This window comes from Pinus tabuliformis, chromosome 5_1 (assembly GCF_031772625.1).
Source record: "Pinus tabuliformis cultivar Carrire ecotype Pingquan chromosome 5_1, CPIR1, whole genome shotgun sequence".
Lineage (NCBI taxonomy): Eukaryota > Viridiplantae > Streptophyta > Pinopsida > Pinales > Pinaceae > Pinus > Pinus tabuliformis.
Genome location: NC_142305.1, coordinates 32,755,479 through 32,777,497, shown reverse-complemented (window position 1 = coordinate 32,777,497; position 22,019 = coordinate 32,755,479).

Here is a 22,019-nt window from a genome sequence, read left to right as displayed (position 1 = left end):
CAACAATCTGTAGGTCGAGGTCCAGCTGGATCCTCGTAGCTTCCTCCTTTGCCTCATGAATCCACTGGCCAATTTGTGGATCCACATTCCGATCAGTAGGTCTGTCGCAATTTCTAGCTCTAGGGTGCAGCGACATGCTTCCTCTACAATCTGCTCCAGCTCCTGGTTCTGCACCACCACTTCATCGCGTTGTAGGCTAAGCTTCTCGATGTTGATTCGTTTTTCACTTAGCATTTGTACTGTGCATCCTTCCCTAGCGTGGAGTTCTATTGTCACTCCGTCCTACAGCTGGTATAAAATATCTCCCGGAAGGGTAGCCAAGTTTAGGTCAAGTCCCTTGATCTGTCCTACCACGGCTCTATCCTCCATGCTGTCCGCTGTCAGTTCTCCTTTCGACAGTGTGACAGTGTTAGCCATTTTGGCCCGCAATAGTTGCTCTGTTGCCGATTTTCCCGCGCCACTGTAGGTGGCTACCGTTCCTTCTTATGGGGCCCACACCTAAAGTCCCTAAAGTTGTGCCCTGAGGGCCCCCAACACATTCTTCTGCTCCGTCATTGCTTCCTAGAGAATTATGTCGCCAATTTCATATATATCACCCTCTGTTAGCGTAATAGGCTCCCCATCTAGTTTGGACACCTTGGTCTTCTTCCGTGGCCTTGTTCATTCCATACTGCACGGCCGTTTCAGTTGTGTTGACGTCGTGCTTAGGTCTGCACCTTCCACCGTGTCATCTATCCCCTGTCCTGTGGTCAGATCTAGGCCTGCTCCCTCCTGCGTCGTGGTTTCCCCAGTTGCTGTTGTTGTTGCTGCTTTGTCCGCAGCCTTGGTCTGGTTCGCGACGGCCTTTTTTGCCTCGCAGGAAGCCCTTACCTCCTTGGAAAACTGCTCGTTCCGCTTCTGTTGTGCCAGCGGCTTGGTGGCATCCTTTTGTATTTGAATTGCCATCTCATCGTGTGCTACCAAATCTAGGGCACGCCACTCAAGTTTCCATGAGTCAAGCACCACAAAAACAGCATCATCAATCGCGATGAAGGGGAGTTTGGTCCATTTCTACTCTGGATCCTTCCATGCCCTGATATAGACATTGTGTATATATACCTTAAAGTCTGCAAAGCTCTGCAGACTGTCGTATACTATGGGGGATAGGCATGGTCATTTGTTGATCCACATCCGTATGCTCGCCTCCATGAGTATCTAGAATATCTTGGTCTCACAGATCCTCGTGGTGTCCCTTGTCGGCCATAGTGACACACATTTTGCTGCCTTTGGCAAGTCCTGATCAAGAGGAGGAAACTGACTATCCTCCGAAAATTCCCCTATGACCAAGAAGAACCTTTATTTATTTATCCTCATCTTTCTCTGACTTCTTCACAAATCTAAATCCTGATGATGAACCACAGAGGATGGTTCGAAACATCAATGCATAAAACAACAGAATGCGATGGATTCAGAAGATATAACGACACATAATGCAGATCGCAGAAGTCTCAAATCCATTAAGATGGATAAGATCAACCATGCGTAGTGGAAGGTCTTACCCTATTCTTGTGCCTCCTTGTAGTTCATCAGGAACTCCTCGTAGAGGAACTGTGCCCAGTTGAACTGTACCCCCTCGGTGCATTTCTTGGCCAGTGCGATGACTGTTATTGGTACCTCATTGCCATGACATTTTCTCATCACTTTTGCTGCCAGCAGCTGGGTGGCTACGCGCACCCCTTTGTCTTGAATGCTAGTAATGACATAACCCCTTTGCTTCTTCTCCAACTTGTATTTCTTCTTCATGGCCTCTCCAAGAGCCAAGTCTCCGCTTTGGCCATCTATTTCTGCGGGGTCCCTTCCCGTACAGGGAAGATGAGAAACCTATGAATAAGCTCCACTATGATGGGAATCGGCTCTTCCAGCCACAAGTACCCATAATGCACTAGGCAAAGCAGTTTCTTGATGACGAATATCATGATTGATGCTTGGTGAAAGTGTGGAATCCACAGTAGGTGGAGTAGCCTAGCCACCTCCACCCCGCGCAGCCATTTCTGTGGTTGTAACACTATAAGTGACCCTTCCTTGCTTTGTTTCATAAGTTGGCTAGTCTCCAAATGTGGGAACTTTTCACTGTCCACGAGGTCCCAATCTTCAAATTTCATCGTGGGCACATAGCCCAGGATTGAACCCTCAAATAGAATTCCATCTGGGAGGAGTGGGGTTTCAAGTATGCTCTTAACAACATCCACATCCTTGGGTACTTTTGCTTTCCCTCTTCGTGGGGGGACATATTTGGGCAGTTTTGCTGCAGCGTGTACTGGCTGAATGTCTTCCGCCATTTCTTCATCTGGTTCAGTCTCTTCTACGAAGGTCTAGTGTCATGCGGAAAGAGTCAATTTTGCAGACAAAACCGACCTCCCTAGAAACTAAGGCGTTTCTAGTGACAAACAAAACAATCAAGCACTATCTTTCCCTAAATATGCATTTAAAATAAAAGCAAACAGGTGTTTAAGGCTTACCTTTAGTCCAACGCTGTTTGTAGCGGCCAAGCCTCTTCGATCCAGATGAGCTCTTCTCCTTGAAGCCTGCATACACAAACAAGCAAATGATTACATAGCACCTGAATAACTCATATAATAAAACATATTCATCATAAAGACCAAGGAGTTTATGAAACAAATTATATATAACAACTTGTTGAGAAAAATGAACTTAATTGTATTAATTGGAAACAAAAGAAACCTTACAACCAACGCCTTGGTGTTGTGCAGGTCCCTCCCAGGGTCCAACAAGAGTTCTCCTCTACTTTGATCAGCTCACCCACTTCCAAATGAAGCTATGAAAGGAATGTGATCTCTCCTCTCAAGCTCTGTAAGGGAGTCCTATTTTCAACAGCATCTACCCTTAGGAATGTTCAGCTTTCAACCTCCTTTGCCTCTGGCCCAATGCCTGTATTTATAATGCTTTGGAGGAAGTTAAACAGGTCCACCATCAATGGGATAAGCCCCTCTTTCAAAGGGATAGTTCCCCTCTTCATGGGATAAGTTCCTCTTTCATTGGGATGCATGAACCATCTAGAGGCGCTCAATCCACGTCAAACCATCTTGTAGAATGCTATAGAATCGACCACAAGTAAGTTTTTTTGAAGTAAAACTTGCGCCTTTTGAATTTTATAGGGGTACGCACCCACCCCTTTACAGACAGAGCGTACAAGTACGCAGGTATTATGTACTTGAGGTGCGTGCCCGCAGGTAAGAGTAAGAGAAAGTGCGGAACCAGAGTTATATTGATTTTTTAAAGGCTTTCTCTCTTGTTTGGAGTTTGACATGAGGAGCAGAGGTATAAGACTTGCCAAGGAGGACAGTATGGTTATTGATGGAGCCATATTGACTGCAAATAGTCATGGTGACAAATTTTAGTGTAACAGATTTCCCCCTAAAGTGCGAGGTCTGTAGTAGATCAGGGTTTTATATCATCTAGGAAGGGCGAAGCACTTTATCATTTTGAGGATTATCTTGTGGAGAGCCCAGTCGAAACCTGCAAATATTCAACACAAAATACATATATGAGATCATATCATCGTTGAGGTAGGCATTCCCATACTCAGATAAAAAACTTAACTAACAAACTAACTACTGCTCTGATATAGGAATGATTTCGCAATACATCATAATCATAGACACATGTAGACACAGTATGGACGCAGCCATCTGTTTATAATTAGTCTACTGTATAATGAATACAAAACTCCTCGCAGCCTGGATGGCGGAAACTAGATCCAGGGTCTTCATTTCTGCTTCCTAAAATAGTACGATTCTATCCATGCGAATAAATGAGTTGATGTCGAACATGGTAGAAACCACTTGATTACCAGTCAATGATGTAAACTGTTAACAAGTGTGAGAGAGACCACCAGTGATGTTAATGGTTCTCAAAGTACCCAGTACAATCCATGAGATGTGAGTAGATGTGTTGATGTCGAACATGTCATGGAATCCTTCGATCGAAAGTCAATGATGTAAACTGTCATCAAAGGCGAGAAACCTGCCATTGAGGCATGCAGATTTCAAGGTACTGATGATTCCTAGATCATCTTTCTAGATAATGTACTGATGTTGATAGAAAGCGATCCGTCGTAGGTAAGCCCACAACACGAAATCATAGATCAAGTTGAAGAAATGGAGCTATAAGGACTGACTCAGGGATGGCCAAGATGGATGACAGATATTTTGCAGATGAATGGTTTATTTGCAAGACTCCTCTTGAACACATAACGACACTACAGATGGTTTGGTGACAATTGTCCCAAAGTTAATACCCGGAAACCGGCTGAAGACTTTCAATGTGGTTTGATCAACTGTTAGGCAAAGGATTTCCCAACCCAGGTGAATGAAAAGTGTCGTGTTCAAGAGTGGTGATAAGGTTTTTCCGAGACAAAGTATAACAAATAGGCTCATTTTCCTCTCTTTTCCCCCACCATTTCTAGCAAGTACCTCTTTATTTTTTACAAGCTTGAGGAGGATAACATTTGCTTGATTATAAGCTCATCCTTCGGATGAGTCCAACTTAGTTTAGATTCGAACCCTAAGAAGGAGTGGTCCGTTCCTGTTTGTAATCGAACAGGTCCTTTACTATGAAATTTTAACGAGTCTAGTATAGGAGAAACTCGGCGTTTTTCAATTTTAGAGAGTTTGAAAAACTTAAGAAGACTCCAAGGTTGACCTTTTTCGTAAATTTGTGTCTCCCAAGCCCGAAAAAGTATAAAATAATACTTGAGAGAACTACTTGATCTTTACGACCAAGGAGTACTTTCATGATTAGTGTCTCTGATCTGAAAAGTAGAAAGCGATCAAGGACACGTCATTTTATTTCCAATATCGAATTTGAAACGACAAAAATCCGGCAATCTTTTCATGTTTTTACAGTCAGAAAAGGGCTATAAGAGGATCGTTTTTTTAATTCTGTTTTAACGAGCTAAAAAGAAACGCTCGGCAATATTTTCATATTTTAGGAGTCAGAAAAGGGCTTAAATATGACTCTACGGTTTCACTTTTTCGTAAGTTTTAACGAGTTCGAAAAAATGATAAAAATGTACTCATATGGCCGACTTTCAATTTAATTTACGAGCAGGAAACGACGGAAAGAACTCGGCATTTTCATTTGTTTTACGAGAATGAAAGATAGCAAAATAATCTCGGTATTTTCATGAGTTTAACGAGTCTTGAAAATAACTAAAATTGACTCGAGATAGGTTTCATTTTTACAAAAGCTTGAAACACAGAAAAAACTATGCTTCAAAGTAGTTTCATTTTTACACAAGCTTGAAACAGAGAGAAAACTGTGCTTGATGCCCCCTAAGCATAACTGCTAGAGCGCATGCCCCCCAGCTTCATTTCATTCAACCAGTTGGATGAAATGAAGGTTCAGTTACGAGATCATTTGAAAGACTCGACCTAAAACTGTAAGAAAATTATGCAAAAATTGAAATAACTAACCTAAATATACAACTTAACATTTATGAGATCTAGCCAAACACTTGACTCAAAACTGAAGGAGGATTTGTTTCATTTTTTAATGAGCTTGACACAGGAAAATAACTATGCTCGGATTCAGTTTCATATTTACGCAAGCTTGAAATGAAAAACTATGCTTGTTATAAGTTCGCATGCCCCCAACATAATGACACAAATCGAGCTACATGCCCCCCAAGCTTCATTACATTCAACCAGGTGGATGAAATGAAGGTTTACTTTCAAAATCTTGAAAAGACTCGAGGGAGTTGTTTCATTTTTTAGTGAGGTTGACACAGGAAAATAACTATCCTCAAAACCCTTGTTTCATTTTTTAAACGAGCTTGACACAAGATAAGGAACTATGCTCATAACTACTCTCTACAATCTACCTAACAAGGAACTATACTCTAAAAACCTTGATTCATTTTTTAACGAGCTTGACACAAGACAAGGAACTATGCTCTAAAAACCTTGATTCATTTCTTAACGAGCTTGACACAAGACAAGGAACTATGCTCTAAAATCCTTGATTCATTTTTTAATGAGCTTGACACAAGACAAGGAACTATGCTCGTAACTACTCTCTACAATCTACCTAACAAGGAAATATACTCTAAAAACCTTGATTCATTTTTTAACGAGCTTGACACAAGACAAGGAACTATGCTCTAAAATCATTGATTCATTTTTTAATGAGCTTGACACAAGACAAGGAACTATGCTCGTGACTACTCTCTACAATCCACCTAAATAACCTATCCTTGTTTCATTTTTTAATGAGGTTAACACAAGACAAGGAACTATCCTCGAAAATCCTTGATTCATTTTTTAATGAGCTTGACACAAGACAAGGAATTATGCTCAAAAAGTTCGCATGCCCCTAGCATAATGATGCAAAGTGGGGTACATGCCCCCCAAGCTTCATTGCATTCAACCAGGTGGATGAAATGAAGGTTTACTTTCAAGTTCTTGAAAAGATTCGACTCGAAAAGGGAGTTGTGTCATTTTTAAGGAGGTTGACACAAGAAAAGAACTATCCTCAAAATCCTTGTTTCATGTTTGAAAATGAGCTTGACACAAGGAACTATGCTCACATCTACCTATATATCCTAAATCTACCTGATTCATTTTTTAATGAGGTTGACTCAGTAAAAGGAACTGTCCTCATGGACACCTGTTTCATTTTATAATGAGGTTGGCACAGGAAAAGGAACTATCCTCGCATTCTTGATTCATTTTTTTACGAGGTTGACACAGGAAAAGAATTGTCCTCATACTCACTGATTCATTTTTTAACGAGGTCGACACAGTAAAAGGAACTTTCCTCGAACGAATTGATTCATTTTTTAACGAGGTTGACACAGGAAAAGAACTATCCTCATACCCTTGTTTCATTTTTAAACGAGCTTGAGACATGAACAAACTATCCTCGCACTCACTGATCATGGCTTCCAATTGGAAGAAAGACATGTCAATGGACACACCTTGATCATGGCTTCCAAAAGGTCTTCATCAGAAGGAAGAATAGTTCTTTGGAAGGAACACATTTCAAGGGACTCAAAAGGGATAAGAACATCGTGTTCAAGTAATCCCATAGAGTTTTCCATGTCAATTACCGGATCTAAATCAAAGGATGATGAGCAAACAGTGAGAGGCTCACTTACATCGGTGACTGAAAACATGGGACCAGTCGCCATATAATTAACCCGTGGCAAGGTAGATACCACTTTAGAATCGGGAACATTTAGGGATGTCATATTATTGGTAGTTGAAACAAGACTAGGGAACGAAAGCTGGTCTACAGTCACAATATTTCCATTGTGAGGGAAAGACATCACGCGAAAGAGTGTCGATACGACAGATTTCATTGCATAAACATAGTCTCGCCCAAGGAGTAAATTGAAATCCAAGGGACCTCGAACTACCATAAGATCAATACAGACAATTTTACCTTCCAAGGTAATAGAAAAATTAGGAAGGATCCCTAAAGGTTCACTAATGGTTCTGTTAAAAGCTTTTAGATTCTGTGTAATAGGTGCAAGCTGAGGGGAACCCAAAGCTTTCCAAGCAGTTGAGGATAAAATACTAACAGAAGCACCTTCATCTACCTGTGTGCAATGCATGTCCCTACCACCAGCCTTGACAATGATTTGGAAAGGGATGGAGGAAGGAAGACGAGGTTCTGTCAGTCTATTCCAATCAAAGGAAAAGACCTCAGTACTTGGAGGGGGTTCCATAGAAACAGGTGAAATTCCCCCCGGCATAGAGGAATTTGATGTAACAAAAAGAACCTGAGCGGTATGAAGTTCATTCTCTAAAGGGAAAGTGGGATCGACCGAATGTGAAATTGAATCGACCACTTGATCAACTAATGGATCATCAACCTGAGTGACATGAGTTTCACTCTCCAATGGAAGAGTGTGATCGACTGTACTTGAAATTAGATCAATCACTCCGTCAGTTGACAGTAGGTTGGGAGAAAGTTTATGGTAACCAGTTGGAAATTCTTTCTGTGGAACAATAAGGTTTTCCAATGAGTTTGATGACTCCCTTTGCATAACTTACAAGGAAACCTAACTTTACCCTTTTTCCCAGGAACCTGACTATTACTGGTTGATGGATCAATGGAAAGTGGATGAGATTTTTCTGACCATACTTCCAGGACCTTTGGAATACCAGGACAATTAATAAGGAAGTGGTCACCCTTACAAAGCCTGCAAGGGTATTTGGGTTTACGATGCATGTCGGAGTTTTCCTCAACACAACTAACACTTACAGCCATGGTTGGTTAGTTGACTTGTTTCTTATGTTGCTTCTTCTTCTTCTTCTTCTTCCCTTTCTTCTTCTTCTTAGCCACCTAGTTACTAGCATCGAGGCTTTTACCAAGTGAAGAGGAAGAAATGGAGGAAGAAAAATTAGGCGAAGAAGGTAAAGGGTCAACAAAAGGTTGGTGATGTTGAGATGGTGAACTCTGTTGAGGTGAAGCATTCGGTTGAGGTGGAACAATTGGAGTATTTGGGGCCAACGAAGTTGAAAATAACCATATCGGTAATCCTATTGTAAATCCAGGTAATGAAAAAGTAGCCATATAAGGAGGACCAACATTTCCAAAGAAAGGAAAAGTACTAGGATCCTCATTCAGAGGGGTTCCTAGGTTGGTGAATTCCGGAACATTTTCCATTATATCCAACTTCAGTGAATTTTATTAACAATTTAAAACTAAAATTAACAATTCACAATTCACACCTAACAATTAAAATTCACAATTCACACCTATGGTCTCTAAAAGTAAAAACAAACAAATTAACACGCGCTATCAAATCTAGGAGTCAAACCACACACAAACAGTAACTTTCCGTACCGAAAACACTAGTTGGTGATGAAATCCAACGTCGCAGAATTCAATACAGAAATAGCAGTTGGAACAGTTACCCCGACAACCTACTTAATGAATAGACTGGCACAAGTTCCTCCACTTAACCATCTCGAGTGAAGAGAACCCCCCAGAAAATCCAAGTGAGTCTAGCCGACGTCTGCTCTAGGTACAGTGGGATCTTCCCACCACTGTCACCTTAGGAAGAATCCTAAAGAATATGGCCACTAAGGTCACCAACTAAAACAAATATACCTGGGGGAACAATCTACGATCCGATACGCATGTAAGGGCAGAGTAGCAAGCTCAATCCCCTTGAAGGCTCCTTGACATAATCCAAGGTTTACCAACAAGTGACCCCAGGCTCCTCGACAATGGTTAATCCGAGGTTTACCATTTTTAATATGTGAATATCGGGCATCGTTCCCAATGAGGAAGGATTGATTCCCACACTGGTTCGGACACGATCTCGTGCTTCTCCTTTAAAAGGAGCTTTCCCAGAGCATAAATGCAACAATTGGATTTCTTCCCTACCACAAGATACAACTACTTGTTTGTTTTTACTGTCTTGGAGAGTTAATTACTCTCCTACTCCAAGACACTAGCCTAAGCTATGTTGGTGTATCAGAGCCCTAGAAATGTAAAAATTACTAGATGAATTTTAATTAAGCGTTGTGTTATTTAGGCTGTTATTACTCAAAGGGGTAAATGGATACGAAACCAATGGTGTTATGACCCGACTCAAAACTGAATGCAATCGAATATGATAATGTAATCCTTTCAATTAGATGAATCCTAACTAAAGTAAGGAGAGAGTTTCCATTCACTTCCAACAATGCAAAAAATTGATCACTAAGAGAAAATATAACAAATTCTCTAATGCACTAATTTCATCAAGAAAAACTAATGCAAATCAATTCCAAAATAGTTTTCTTATTTTTATTTTTGTGTAAATTCAAATCAAAGAAAACTGATCTAAATCTACGATTGATTTTTCAGAATGTAAACTATGCAATTGTAATCTATGCACAATTCACTTGAAAAGTATGCAAATGTAATCTATGCACATTTTTCATTCATATTCTGAAAATGAGAATTCTAATTATGCAAATGTGATCTATGCAAGAGAATTCTCAAACACAAGATGATTATAATGTAATCTAAGAACCAATCAAGTGCAAGTCGAGAAAATCGGGTGAGAGTTCCAAAGATCAAAAAATAAAAACACTCAAAGGCCATTAACACTCATACACAATTTAGCCCCCCCCCCCGGCGAATGAAGGGGAAATTTTTTTGAAAAAACAAAAGAAAAAAGATGCAAAATTGTGAAAAGACTGAGACAAACCTCCAAGTAATGACCAAAGGAAATCAAATTAAGAATTTCTCAAAAAAGACACTCAAAACACCCAATCGATAAAAGCTTAAAACAAGAATGCCAATGGAATTAACCAAGGAAAGTTTCTGACAAGTCACATGCAGGTCTGGGCAGTGGCTAAAACCTATAAACAAATTCTAAACTGATAAAAAAGAGAAAAAGTTAAAATTTTTCAAATTTTTGACAGGGTACGCAGGCAACCTGTTTACACAGGTGCGTCCACGCTCTATGCACAAAGAAAAAGTGTGTACAGGTACGCACTGTGCTTAACTCAGAGGGTGCGTACCTCTCCCAAAACTATGAAAAATGAAAACTAACTCGAAATTAACTAAATTCACCCAATCCCACAATCATCAAGTCAAAAACAGAAACAGAAAATACAGTTTCTCAGGTCAAAGTATAGACAAAGAAAGCAATCAAGTCCCCAGTGGAGTCGCCATTTTTTCATGCGGAAAGAGTCAATTTTGCAGACAAAACCGACCTCCCTAGAAACTAAGGCGTTTCTAGTGACAAACAAAACAATCAAGCACTATCTTTCCCTAAATATGCAATTAAAATAAAAGCAACCAGGTGTTTAAGGCTTACCTTTAGTCCAAAGCTGTTTGTAGCGGCCAAGCCTCTTCGATCTAGATGAGCTCTTCTCCTTGAAGCCTGCATACACAAACAAGCAAACGATTACATAGAACCTGAATAACTCATATAATAAAACATATTCATCATAAAGACCAAGGAGTTTATGAAACAAATTATATATAACAACTTGTTGAGAAAAATGAACTTAATTGTATTAATTGGAAACAAAAGAAACCTTACAACCAACGCCTTGGTGTTGTGCAGGTCCCTCCCAGGGTCCAGCAAGAGTTCTCCTCTACTTTGATCAGCTCACCCACTTCCAAATGAAGCTAAGAAAGGAATGTGATCTCTCCTCTCAAGATCTATAAGGGAGTCCTAATTTCAGCAGCATCTACCCTTAGGAATGTTCAGCTTTCAACCTCCTTTGCCTCTGGCCCAATTCTTGTATTTATAATGCTTTGGAGGAAGTTAAACAGGTCCACCATGTTATAGACATTTTTGTGCCTCGCAGCATGGAGCATGAAATGTCAATAATTACAGGGATCCTCAGTCCCTAAACATGTTGTTCTTACCCCTAGAGGAACAAGGTCAGCAAACCACAACACTTCCTATCAGTTCTCCACCTGAAAACACTCAAAAACAGGCTATTTTTGGATCATGTCAGCTGCTCCACTGAGCATCTGCACTGAATGTCAACTGCTCCTCCTTGTACCTGCGCTGAAAGTCAAAACCAATGAAGGCTACCTGCGCTGGGCGAGATTGGCCAAGTGGCACAGTCATTCTGCAAGGTGTCAACTGCCCAGGAAGCTTCCAAACTGACACTTGGTTCAAGGAATTCGCCCTATGATGAGTAAGAGGTACTTGATCTCCATGTGGAAGCAAGGATCTCCAAGTGGACTCAAGAACTGAAGTTTAACTGAAGAGGGAGAGGACACAAGGCAGCTTTAGGTCAGTCTCAAGCTGACTCATCCTTTCTCCAAATCTCCTATATATAGAGCTCTTCTATGAGGTCTAGGGAGGCTGGAATTTTGTGCAAAGCAAGGAAGTGTTGTTGGTTTACAGTTAGAGCTATTGGGTGATTGCTTTTATAGAGGGAAAGAGGAGATTTCTTGCTGCTGGGGAGGTGCTGCTGGATTGGAGCCATTTATGGTTGTAACCTTCTCAGAACCTTTTTCTTCTATCAATAAAGCTTTGATGTTCTCCTATATACTTGTATTGCAATGATGTATTGTTTTTATCTGTATATTTGATTCATTCTAATCCATGCATCAGTTATGAGTACATGTTTTTTGTAGTTTCCCTCTCTTGTTTTTGTAGGATCTTTGTGTAGCTGGGCCGGCAAAGGGAGCAAGGAGCTGGGAACAAGAGGCAAAGAGAGAAGACAGGATCGACAAAAGCGAAAGACATCGGTTGGTCAATCTTTTCTTCCTTCTCTGTACTTTCATAAAGGAAAAATATCAAAGCTTTACTTTCAGTTGTTGCTAAGGAACTATCACCCTTAGAGTAGGGATAGGGTCATTCCGAGTCGGATACTTTTCCCCACAACAAACTGGCGACTCCACTGGGGAAACTAGTATCTTGTTGGTTTATTGTGTTTCTTGCTATTCATCTCATAAACAAGGAGAGCACCAAATCGAACTGCAATTGAGTCCTTCAATTGCAAAGTAGAGGGCAGCTGCTCTGGCTCAGTTTCTGAGCACGTTTATGATTTGAAGAGCTGATCCACAAGGACTCTTGTGCTCTTTGTGATAGCTTTTCATCCTCTTGATCATCCCTTAGCTTGTACTTGACCTATAGCTTTTTATTTCAGCAAAAACAGTGAATTTTTGAGCTTTTTATGACCCGGAAACCCTTGTAAACGCAACTCTCGTGTCTCAGTGTAGGCTGCCCAAAGGCAGTCTGCATTTCAGCGCAGGTACTCCCTTCGGGAACTGCGCTGAAAGTCAGTTTGACAGACCAGAGCCTGCGCTGGACCAGTTAGCCAGTGTCTTGCTGAGGTTTCCTACTGAGTCTTGGCCCTGTTTTCACTGTTGTTTTGCTGTTGATTGCTTGTCATTTGTACTTGCTGTAAACCAACTTTCCTTGACATTATTCCGCCTCAGTTGTGTGATGAAACTGTGATTGTTCTTTCAATATTTCTTGTTTCAGTTACAGTTTCCCATTGTGAAAAGCAAACCAGTATAGCTGTGGCCTCTTAGATCCTGAACTGTAAAAGTGTCTTTGTGATCTTAAGAGCTAGTTTTATTACTGTTCATGGCTGTTTGAGTTTGTTTGTTTTTCATTTTGTGGTTTGAATCTATACATTTCCAGTGTCTAAACAAGTCGATCTTAAGGTGTCTTTTGATTTTGGACAAGCTTGTTTACTTTCGCTTGAAATTAGATTCAAAGTTATACAACAGTTTCCTTTTTGTCTTACATCAACATTAAGGATAAAGAAAAGAAATATCTGCATTGTGCATGTGCATTATTGACAGTTTGCATGTTGATTTAGGAAAAAGTGCATTTAGTGTGTGTTCTATGATCTGTGTGAAAAGTTGATGTCTTTCTTTTCCCTCAGTAGATTAAGGTTTTCAAAGTTGAAAGATTGAAAAGTTTTGCTTCTCATCTTAGATTGCATTTAGGAAGTTGTATATATACATCTCGTGGTGATCCTTAAAGGCAAACTGCTAAGCAAGATCAACATTAAAATGAATTGAATTTACATAACAACGCATTGAAACATAACGCAAACACATAGAGGTCTAAGCTAGAGACGTGTTCCGGCGTCTTTAAACGTGATATCTTAGCGTTGAGTGGTTGGGTGATTCCTCCACGGTGAAGCGATAAGTATCAATACGGACTTGTGCTCCCGCGTACCGTCGAGTATATTGGGAGACCCCTATAGGAATAAAGCCTTTATCCTTAGGAAGCCGTGTCGGCCGCCCTACTGATCGCGATGCAGTGAACACAGCATTCACGAAGATCGACCACCCGTACCGTAAAACGTATTCTGTGGTTTCGCGAAAGGTTTGGCACACCCTCTGCCTAGATCTCCAGAGCAGTTTCTTTTGGCCTTTTTCAAACTCTATAACTGAAAAAGTCCAACCGAGCATTTGTCACTTCGGGCTCGTTAATACATCGAAGGCGACTAGAGTCATCTTTAGCTTTTTCTCGACTCTTAAAACATGAAAAAGCAAAGTTGTGTCTAAAAGCGTCTAATAAAATTCATTCAATACGGAAACATAATTTCCCTTTTTGTATTTTAGTTGATCAAGTAATCCGCAACCGTGGAGGAAAGTCAATTAAAACTTCGTCGTTTGAGGAGACTCGCGAGTCAACCGTCTTTGTCTCCGGAATCGAGAGTAGTACGGACGAAGCGAACTCGCTTGACCGGGTCAAAATCTCCCATTAAAGTTAGAACAACAGTTCCGACAACATCTGAGATTCTGGTCACTCCTAATATTTCTGGAATCCCTGCCTCTATTGAAGAAGTTCAACAGCAACAGAGGGACAGTTGTACTGATCCTAGTCTGAGGACAAGTACTTGCATAACTGAACCAGTTCCATCTGAAACCGGTCCACAGAGTCTTGTTGCTCAAACAACTGTCGCTGTCGAAGCAACCCCTTCTTCGGCACCAGAAATCTTTTACAGACCTGACGGTCTTCCTCTTCCTCCTGGTCTGATTGCAATAGAGGAAATCGTAGAGGACCAGCAAGCAAATACTCCAACTCATTTTGGAGTAGGCGCCACTCTTTTTCCTTCTGCATCAGAAGTTTGTCCATCGCCACTGGAAGTTCCTGTAGAATCGTTAGGCAGTTTATTGGATAGACTTAAAATGTCTGAGAAACCGTCGACATCTAGGACTGTGCCAAATGACACAGCGACAGCAGAAACTCCTGCTGTCACTCCAACGATGTTTGCCGGCATACCAGCTGTCCCGACTAGCTCTCATCAGCTAGAAGGAGTCCACCCAGGGACTATTACGACAACTTGGTCTGTTCCAGTTTGTTCTTCCGGTATAATACCCGGTAATTCTTATGTTGAAACTAGACAAATTGATCCCTTTGGAAATCAGTTTGGGCCATCCAGTCCTCAAAGGCAATCTATACCCTTGAGTTCCGGATTGTTACCATATGGGGGGCAATATGCCCTTTCACTTCTCCTTCCGGGGGGATACCCATACGACAGTTTTCAACAACATTCAGGTTTGACTGAAGTAACGACGAGTGGTTGGGTACCTATGTTACCCCAACAACCAAGAGTTGTATATTCCATGCAACAGTGTGTACCTATGTCTAGTATCCCGACGACGCCAGCAATTGTAACCGTGTCGCAAGTTCAATCGATGCCTGTTGTATGTCAACCCCAAGTTGTAATGCAACAGCCCATTGAACCTGTAACACAACCACAATCGCCAACTGCCGGGACGACACAGACACAAACGGGAACCATAACCCCGCATCTTGGTCCGTTGGTTAGTATCGCACAGCAAAACATGGCTTCGCAACCATGGATGGTGCAATACCAACAACCTCAGTTTCAACAGGTGTACCAGGGATCTGAACAACAGATCTTTGCGAATAGTGGGCAACCCTAAATTCAGAACGGGTTAAATCAACCACTTTACAGTGGCCAAGCCCACCAGCCATATCAGTCATATCAACATCAGTTGCATTATGCTGGTATGCAAAGGCCTACTGCTCAGGCGATTCCATCGTATCTTGGGTACGCCTCGCCAAACCTGAATCAGCAGTTGCCATTCGTGGCAACTCTAGAATTACCAGATTTACATCGATTGACAAACGATCCAATCGCCTATGCCCATTGGTGGCCAGCGATTCCTCACAAACTTCCTTCGGACATTCCTAAATTCAATGGAAATCCTGGCGAAGACCCGTCGAATCATGTGATGACATTCCATCTGTGGTGTTCGTCGAATACCTTGAATGATGATTCGATAAGGCTTCGCCTTTTCTAGAGGACATTGACTGGTCCGGCGGCTAAATGGTATATTGAATTACCTAGAGCCTCTTTCGACAATTTTAGTTCCCTAGCCACGACTTTCTTAACACACTTTCAGTTACCTATAAGGTACGAAACTGGAACAGAGATCTTGACCAATTTCAAGCAGACAATGGCCACACATATATCAGATCATATACATGAGTGGCGTCGTCGTCGCAGAATGGTAAAGACCTATGTTCCAGATCAGCTATTAGCTGAGTGGTTTATAAAGTCGCTTCTTCCTGCTATAACAAAAGATGTGGCCAAGGGAGGCATCGTAACAGAGGAGCAGGTTATTGCTCGTGCTCAATATTTGGACTTAGTATATACTCAGTCGGGCACGCTCTATGATAAGATACCTGACGCCCCCAGACTGGAATTTTCAATCCCTCCTCCTCCCGGATCAAATAGTGACTCTCATGCCGGTGATGGCGTGATTGGAACTGCAAACGCTAAGTCGACAAAGGATTCAAATAAGAAAGCCCGTAAGACTTCGAATCAAAAAGCAAATCAAGAGATTCTTGCTTCGGAGGTAAATGCTGTATCTACGGATAAAGGCAAAAACTCCAATCAACCAGGAAGCAAGAAGAAACAAAACAAAGGGAAGAAGAAGAAACAGGGTGAGTCATCCCCTCAAAAAACTCCTTCAAACCCTCCTGGGCAAGGGAAACAAATTTATCCATGTCAGATATGCGATGAAAAGGATCATTCGACAAAGAACTGTCCGTTCAAAGCTGAGTTAAAGAGGTTCTTTAAAAGTTCCCAAACTTCAGCTGTGTTGACTGATCCATTTCCCACCCCAGGTCAAAATATGGTTGAAAGTTGAAATGCTTCAAGCGATTCAAAGGTTTCGACATTATGTCCTCTTTAGGAAAACTACCATTCTGTCAGATTGCAACCCCATGACGTATATACTGTCGCGACAGTTGCTTGGGGGCAAATATTCAAAATGGATAGCGATCCTTCAAGAGTTTGATTTGGATTTTGTAAAATCCAAATCGAAGAAAGCTCTAGTTTTCGCGGAATTATTATGCGATCTCCCATCGTCGTCCAACGATGAAACATCAGAAGAGTCAATCGTGGATGAAAATTTGTTTCTGATATCAGTAAGCGATGAGTGGTATGGAGACATCATTGTTTATCTCCAAACCCAAAAATTTAGGCCTAATACCTCACACTCGGAACAGAAGCGTATACGATACCAATCTAAAGACTACATGATCGTCGGTGATACACTTTACCGTCGTGGTGTCGATACGGTTCTGAGGAGGTGCCTTACCCATGAGGAGGCCGAGAAAGCCCTGAATGATTGTCATTCAGGCGCGTGCGGGGGGCATCAATCTGGATATGCAACAGCACAAAGAATCTTACGAGCAGGATATTTCTGGCCAACTATGTTTAAAGATTGCATAATAGCTATCAGAAGTTGCCATGCGTGTCAGATCTTTGATAGCAAAACCAGGAGACCGCCCGCACCTTTGCAGCCTATAGTTGCTGTTGGGCCTTTCGCCAAGTGGGGCATCGATTTCATGCAATGTAACCCCACCTCGACCGGGGGGCATGGGTATATTATAGTCGCTGTTGACTATTTTACCAAATGGGCCGAGGCGATGCCTACATTGGATAACACTGGTGAAACAGCTGCCCTTTTCTTTTTTAATCATGTAGTCGCCAGGTTCGGCGTTCCGCAGGCTATAGTGACAGATCATGGATCGCATTTTCGCAATCACATGATGGTTGAATTAGCTGCCAAACTAGGGCTATCTCACGACAGCTCTACCCCATATTATCCACAAGCCAACGGACAAGTTGAGGCAATCAACAAGGTCCTGAAGCGTATGTTGCAAAGGATGATCGGGGTTCACAAAAGAAGATGGCACCTACTCCTGCACTCAGCATTGTGGGCTTACCGAACCTCGGTAAAGAACGCCACTGGGTTCACACCATTCCAATTGGTGTATGGCCTGGAGGCAGTCTTACCGATCCAGTGCGAAATTTCGTCTCTTAAACTCGCAATTGACCTCCTCCCCGGAACCTCAGAAGAAGAGGCTCGTTTCTTGGAATTGATCCAGTTGGATGAAAACCGTCGTGACGCCGCTTTGGCGAACGAAGCCCATAAGAAACGAGTCAAGGCACAGTTCGACAAGAATGTCAAACCTCGTATCTTCTCTGAGGGTGACTTGGTTTTGCTTTACGACCAAGAATCCGACAAATTAGGAGCAGGAAAATTTAAGTCCTTATGGATGGGTCCCTATATTGTTAAAAGGGTGTTAGCAAAAGGAGCCTACGAGTTAATGGATTATGACGGGATACCACTAGCGCAACCCCGCAACGGGTTGTACCTCAAGCGTTACTATGCCTGAATAGTAACCTGAGTGCTTTTGTTGTATTTTGTTTTCGCTAAAGTGTTTGTTTCGGTTTAGTAATCCACCCTTCTCGTTTGTTGCAGATGTCGAATTTTTCTGAGACATATGTAGGATATGCCGACGGAGCGAGTCGTAGTACACGGAATTTGTCCTCCGCAGCCTGGGCCATTTTTGATCCAAGCGGCGAGTTAGTGAGTTTCAGAGGTGTGTGTATTGGGCAGTCAATGAACAACATCGCTGAGTATAGCGCGTTGATTGAACTCCTCTCTGATACCATCGCTCATGGTATACGCCGACTAATTGTTAGGCTAGACTCACAGCTTGTGATACTACAACTCACTGGTATATATTCAGTCCGCAATCCAGCTATTTATCGAATGTTTCTAAGGGTTAAGATTTTGGAAAGAGAGTTTGATTCAATTCAATACCAACATATTTCCAGAAACTTGAACACATTAACAGATTCATTAGCAAACTATGTATTAGATAGACATTTACGACATATATAAAAAGAGATGCATCGGTGCTATGCAAGTGGATCGCAAATAAACCAGAATAAACCCCGAAAATCAAAATATATAAAGTTGTTTATAGTTTGTACATGATGTGCTGTAGTCAAAACAAAATTGGTCGTATGACCTAGAACTCAAAAAGATGCTAGGGGGCACCCTAGCCTAGTGGTGCTCATGATAGTACGTCACGGTCTGTGCAATCATGCGCAAGAGACGAGTCCATCGTCTAGGCACGCCAATAGTGTGCCGCTGCAACTGTAAAGGTAACTCGTCAATCTGTACATCCGGAAGACCACGAGTAAGGCTCTCAACCTGCTCCTGCACAGCTGTAAGTGTCTCAGTATCACCAAGGTCGCGAATAACAACTCTCCTAGAAGGCTCTGCTGCTGGGGCAGCAGCTGGCGATCGTGGACGGGCTGCTGGATGAACAGGACCAACATCTGCATGCACCCAAGAGTTTGATTAGTTTTGCATAGTAACATCATGAGTAAAAACAATAAACAGTGATATGGTCAGAGATTTTACCAATAGCGCCCCATTGCTCGCCATCCGGTAGCACCAAGTCCGGATCACCTCGGTAGTCCATACCCACATATGGATACTCAGAAAACACCATCTCCTGACGCTCGAACCACCTAAAGAAGGCCTCAGTGAAAGTAATCTGAGGTTGACCAGCATGTCGGGACATGTGGTCAACCCACCTCTGCATGCGTGGCTCGGTCGGAGAAGGCAAGTCAAGTATGATGTACTGAGGCTGCATCAATGGGATTTTCTCCAAGGCGAAGGCAGTCAGAATAGAACTAAATCCAAATTTCTTCAGCCTCCCGTCCTTTACCTTGGTCAATTGACTTTTCATCTGAACAAGTACTGCATCACACCAGTTAAACACTTTCGGTTGGAGACACTCCAAGGCGTGCTGCATGTAAGATCTGTTGGCAACATGTAAAGCTGCGCTACCGGCCATCCTACCAATGGTAAACAGAATGGACCTAAGAGACCTGTCAGTGATGTCACGGATATTGATCTTGCCGTCTTTGCTCGGCTGTGAACCTTCCCGGCAATACTGACGGATATAGTCTCTGGTGGAATTAGTCCCTCGAGCCGTACCTGACAAAGAAATGGGGGCACCCCGCCTTGACAACCCAGTCAAGAAGTACATGTCCTCTATGGTCAAGGGGATGGTTTTCCCCCTAATCTGGAATACTTGGTTAACAGGATCCCAAGCATCAAGCATATACTGCAGTAAAGAAATCTGTGCTCTCATGCTAGAGATACGGAAGAACTTCAGTAGGCCACAGTTCCGAAGCGCGTTCACCGTGACCGGGTCATGGAGTGCAACCATGTCCTCTGCTTCATGTTCTCGTTCTCGCCATGTAAGGGACATTTTGTTCAAAGTTCCCTGCAAGCAAACAAGAGAAGGAGTAAGTTCCTAATTTTGATGAAAAAATGGCGAAAAATCATCGAAAATCACATGCAGGATCAGTTTTTCTAGGCCCAGCGCAGGCAGAGAGTCTCTCCCTTGCGCTGAGGCGTAGTCTGCCTTAAGACAACCTGACATGCAGCGCAGGTTTCGAAAGGAGAACCTGCGCTGATGCCAGGGCGCCTTGATGAAACCCCTGAGGCTTAGAAACCCTGAAAAATGTGCATGAAACTGAAAAAGGAAACTATGAAAGTGAAGGGCTAAGGTTTAGCTCCTACCTGGTCCAAACGGCGCCGAAAATCGTCCACAGAATCTCCCGGAATCAGCTGGTGAAAATCAAGGAAGAAGAGGCACCTCCAGAGCTCCAACAAGCAAAATGCAAATGAAATGGTAAATGAGAGGTAAAAACACCTTTTTATGATTTTTTACACAGTTTAAAGTTAAATATTAGGGTTATAATCTCATTTTCATGCAAATATTGTCCATTTCTAACAAAGTTTGTTGCAGCAATTGAAGGTGAAGTACTACATTTGAAAAAAGAAAAGCTAGTAAAAGTAAAAAATCAAATTTGACCATGAATCGAGCAGTTTTACCGCGGAATTTATGCTCGTTAAAAAATAGAAAAGCGTGAGCAAAAGTTTCCACCAGAGTTCAAGCTCATTAAAAAATGAACCTATCCCGGTAAATAACCATTGCGATCGTAAATTTATCAGCCTTAAAAGCCTTGGTCGTGTTTTCATCCATCACCTCCACCGTCATTTGGCCGGTCGTTCACCCCCATATGATTGTTTACCCATTTTGAGGAACAGCTGCGAAGAGTGATTTCACCCAGCTATCCTTGTGACACTACCGTGATTGGAAAATTCCAATTTGTACCTGGAATCAGTTGCTATCCCTGTTTATCACTCGTTCCTCAAAAAACGAGTCATCTTTGAGCTCTTTTCTGACTCGTAAAATATGAAAAGTTTGCCGAGTTCTGGCCTTCCAGCTCGTTAAAGGGACCGGAAGAGCTATCCCTCTTTTAGACTTTAATCTTTTTGGACCTGAGGGATTATTACACAAAAAGATCGAGCGCTTGTCTTGTTCGGCTCGTTAAAAGTACCGAACACCCATCCCTTCTGTATTGTTTTATACTTTTTCGGACTTAAGGGATTAGATGACGAAAAAGGAATTATGGAGTTAACTTTCTGTACCTTTTCAGACTCTCTAAAAATGAAAAGGACCGAGTTTTCCTTGTCGTTAGACTCGTTAAAATGATTAAATAGCGACAAACTTGTCTTTAGACGAGAACGAGTTTCCCTATCGCTAAGCTTGTTAAATCATAGCGATGGGCTTGCCCGAAGGGAAGGTTATAGAACAAGCATATGTTATCCTCCTCAAGCTTGACAAAAATAAAGAGGTACTGGTCAGAAATGACTGGGGAAAAATTAGGAGAACATCAAAGCTTAATGGTAGCAAGTCGCTCTTGAACATGACACTTTTCTTCCGTACCACATCGGGTTGGGTTGTTTCATTCACCGGTCTCATCACCATGGTCTTCGCCAAACCATCCACATTTTGGGGTAATGCTACCGATCCATCGCATCAGTGTCGTTATATGTTCAAGAGAGGTCATTCTGAAAGTGTCAACCGTGTCCCATCCACTGCCATACATTATCCTTCATCCATTCATGATCGCCACCCTGAATCATATGTCACAGTTTGTTTTCACCTCCACTAAAATCATTAGCTCCATTCCGTGTCATTGATGTGGGATTCATTAAGGCCCTCCTTTGACGGATCGCTTCTTGTCGACTTCAGCTCATTATCCAAGAAGTTGATCTAGGAACAACCCCATCAGTACTTTGAAGCTTGCATGCCTCAATGGCAAGTTTCTCACTTCTGGCGACATGTATACATCAATGACCTTCGACCAGAAGATTTT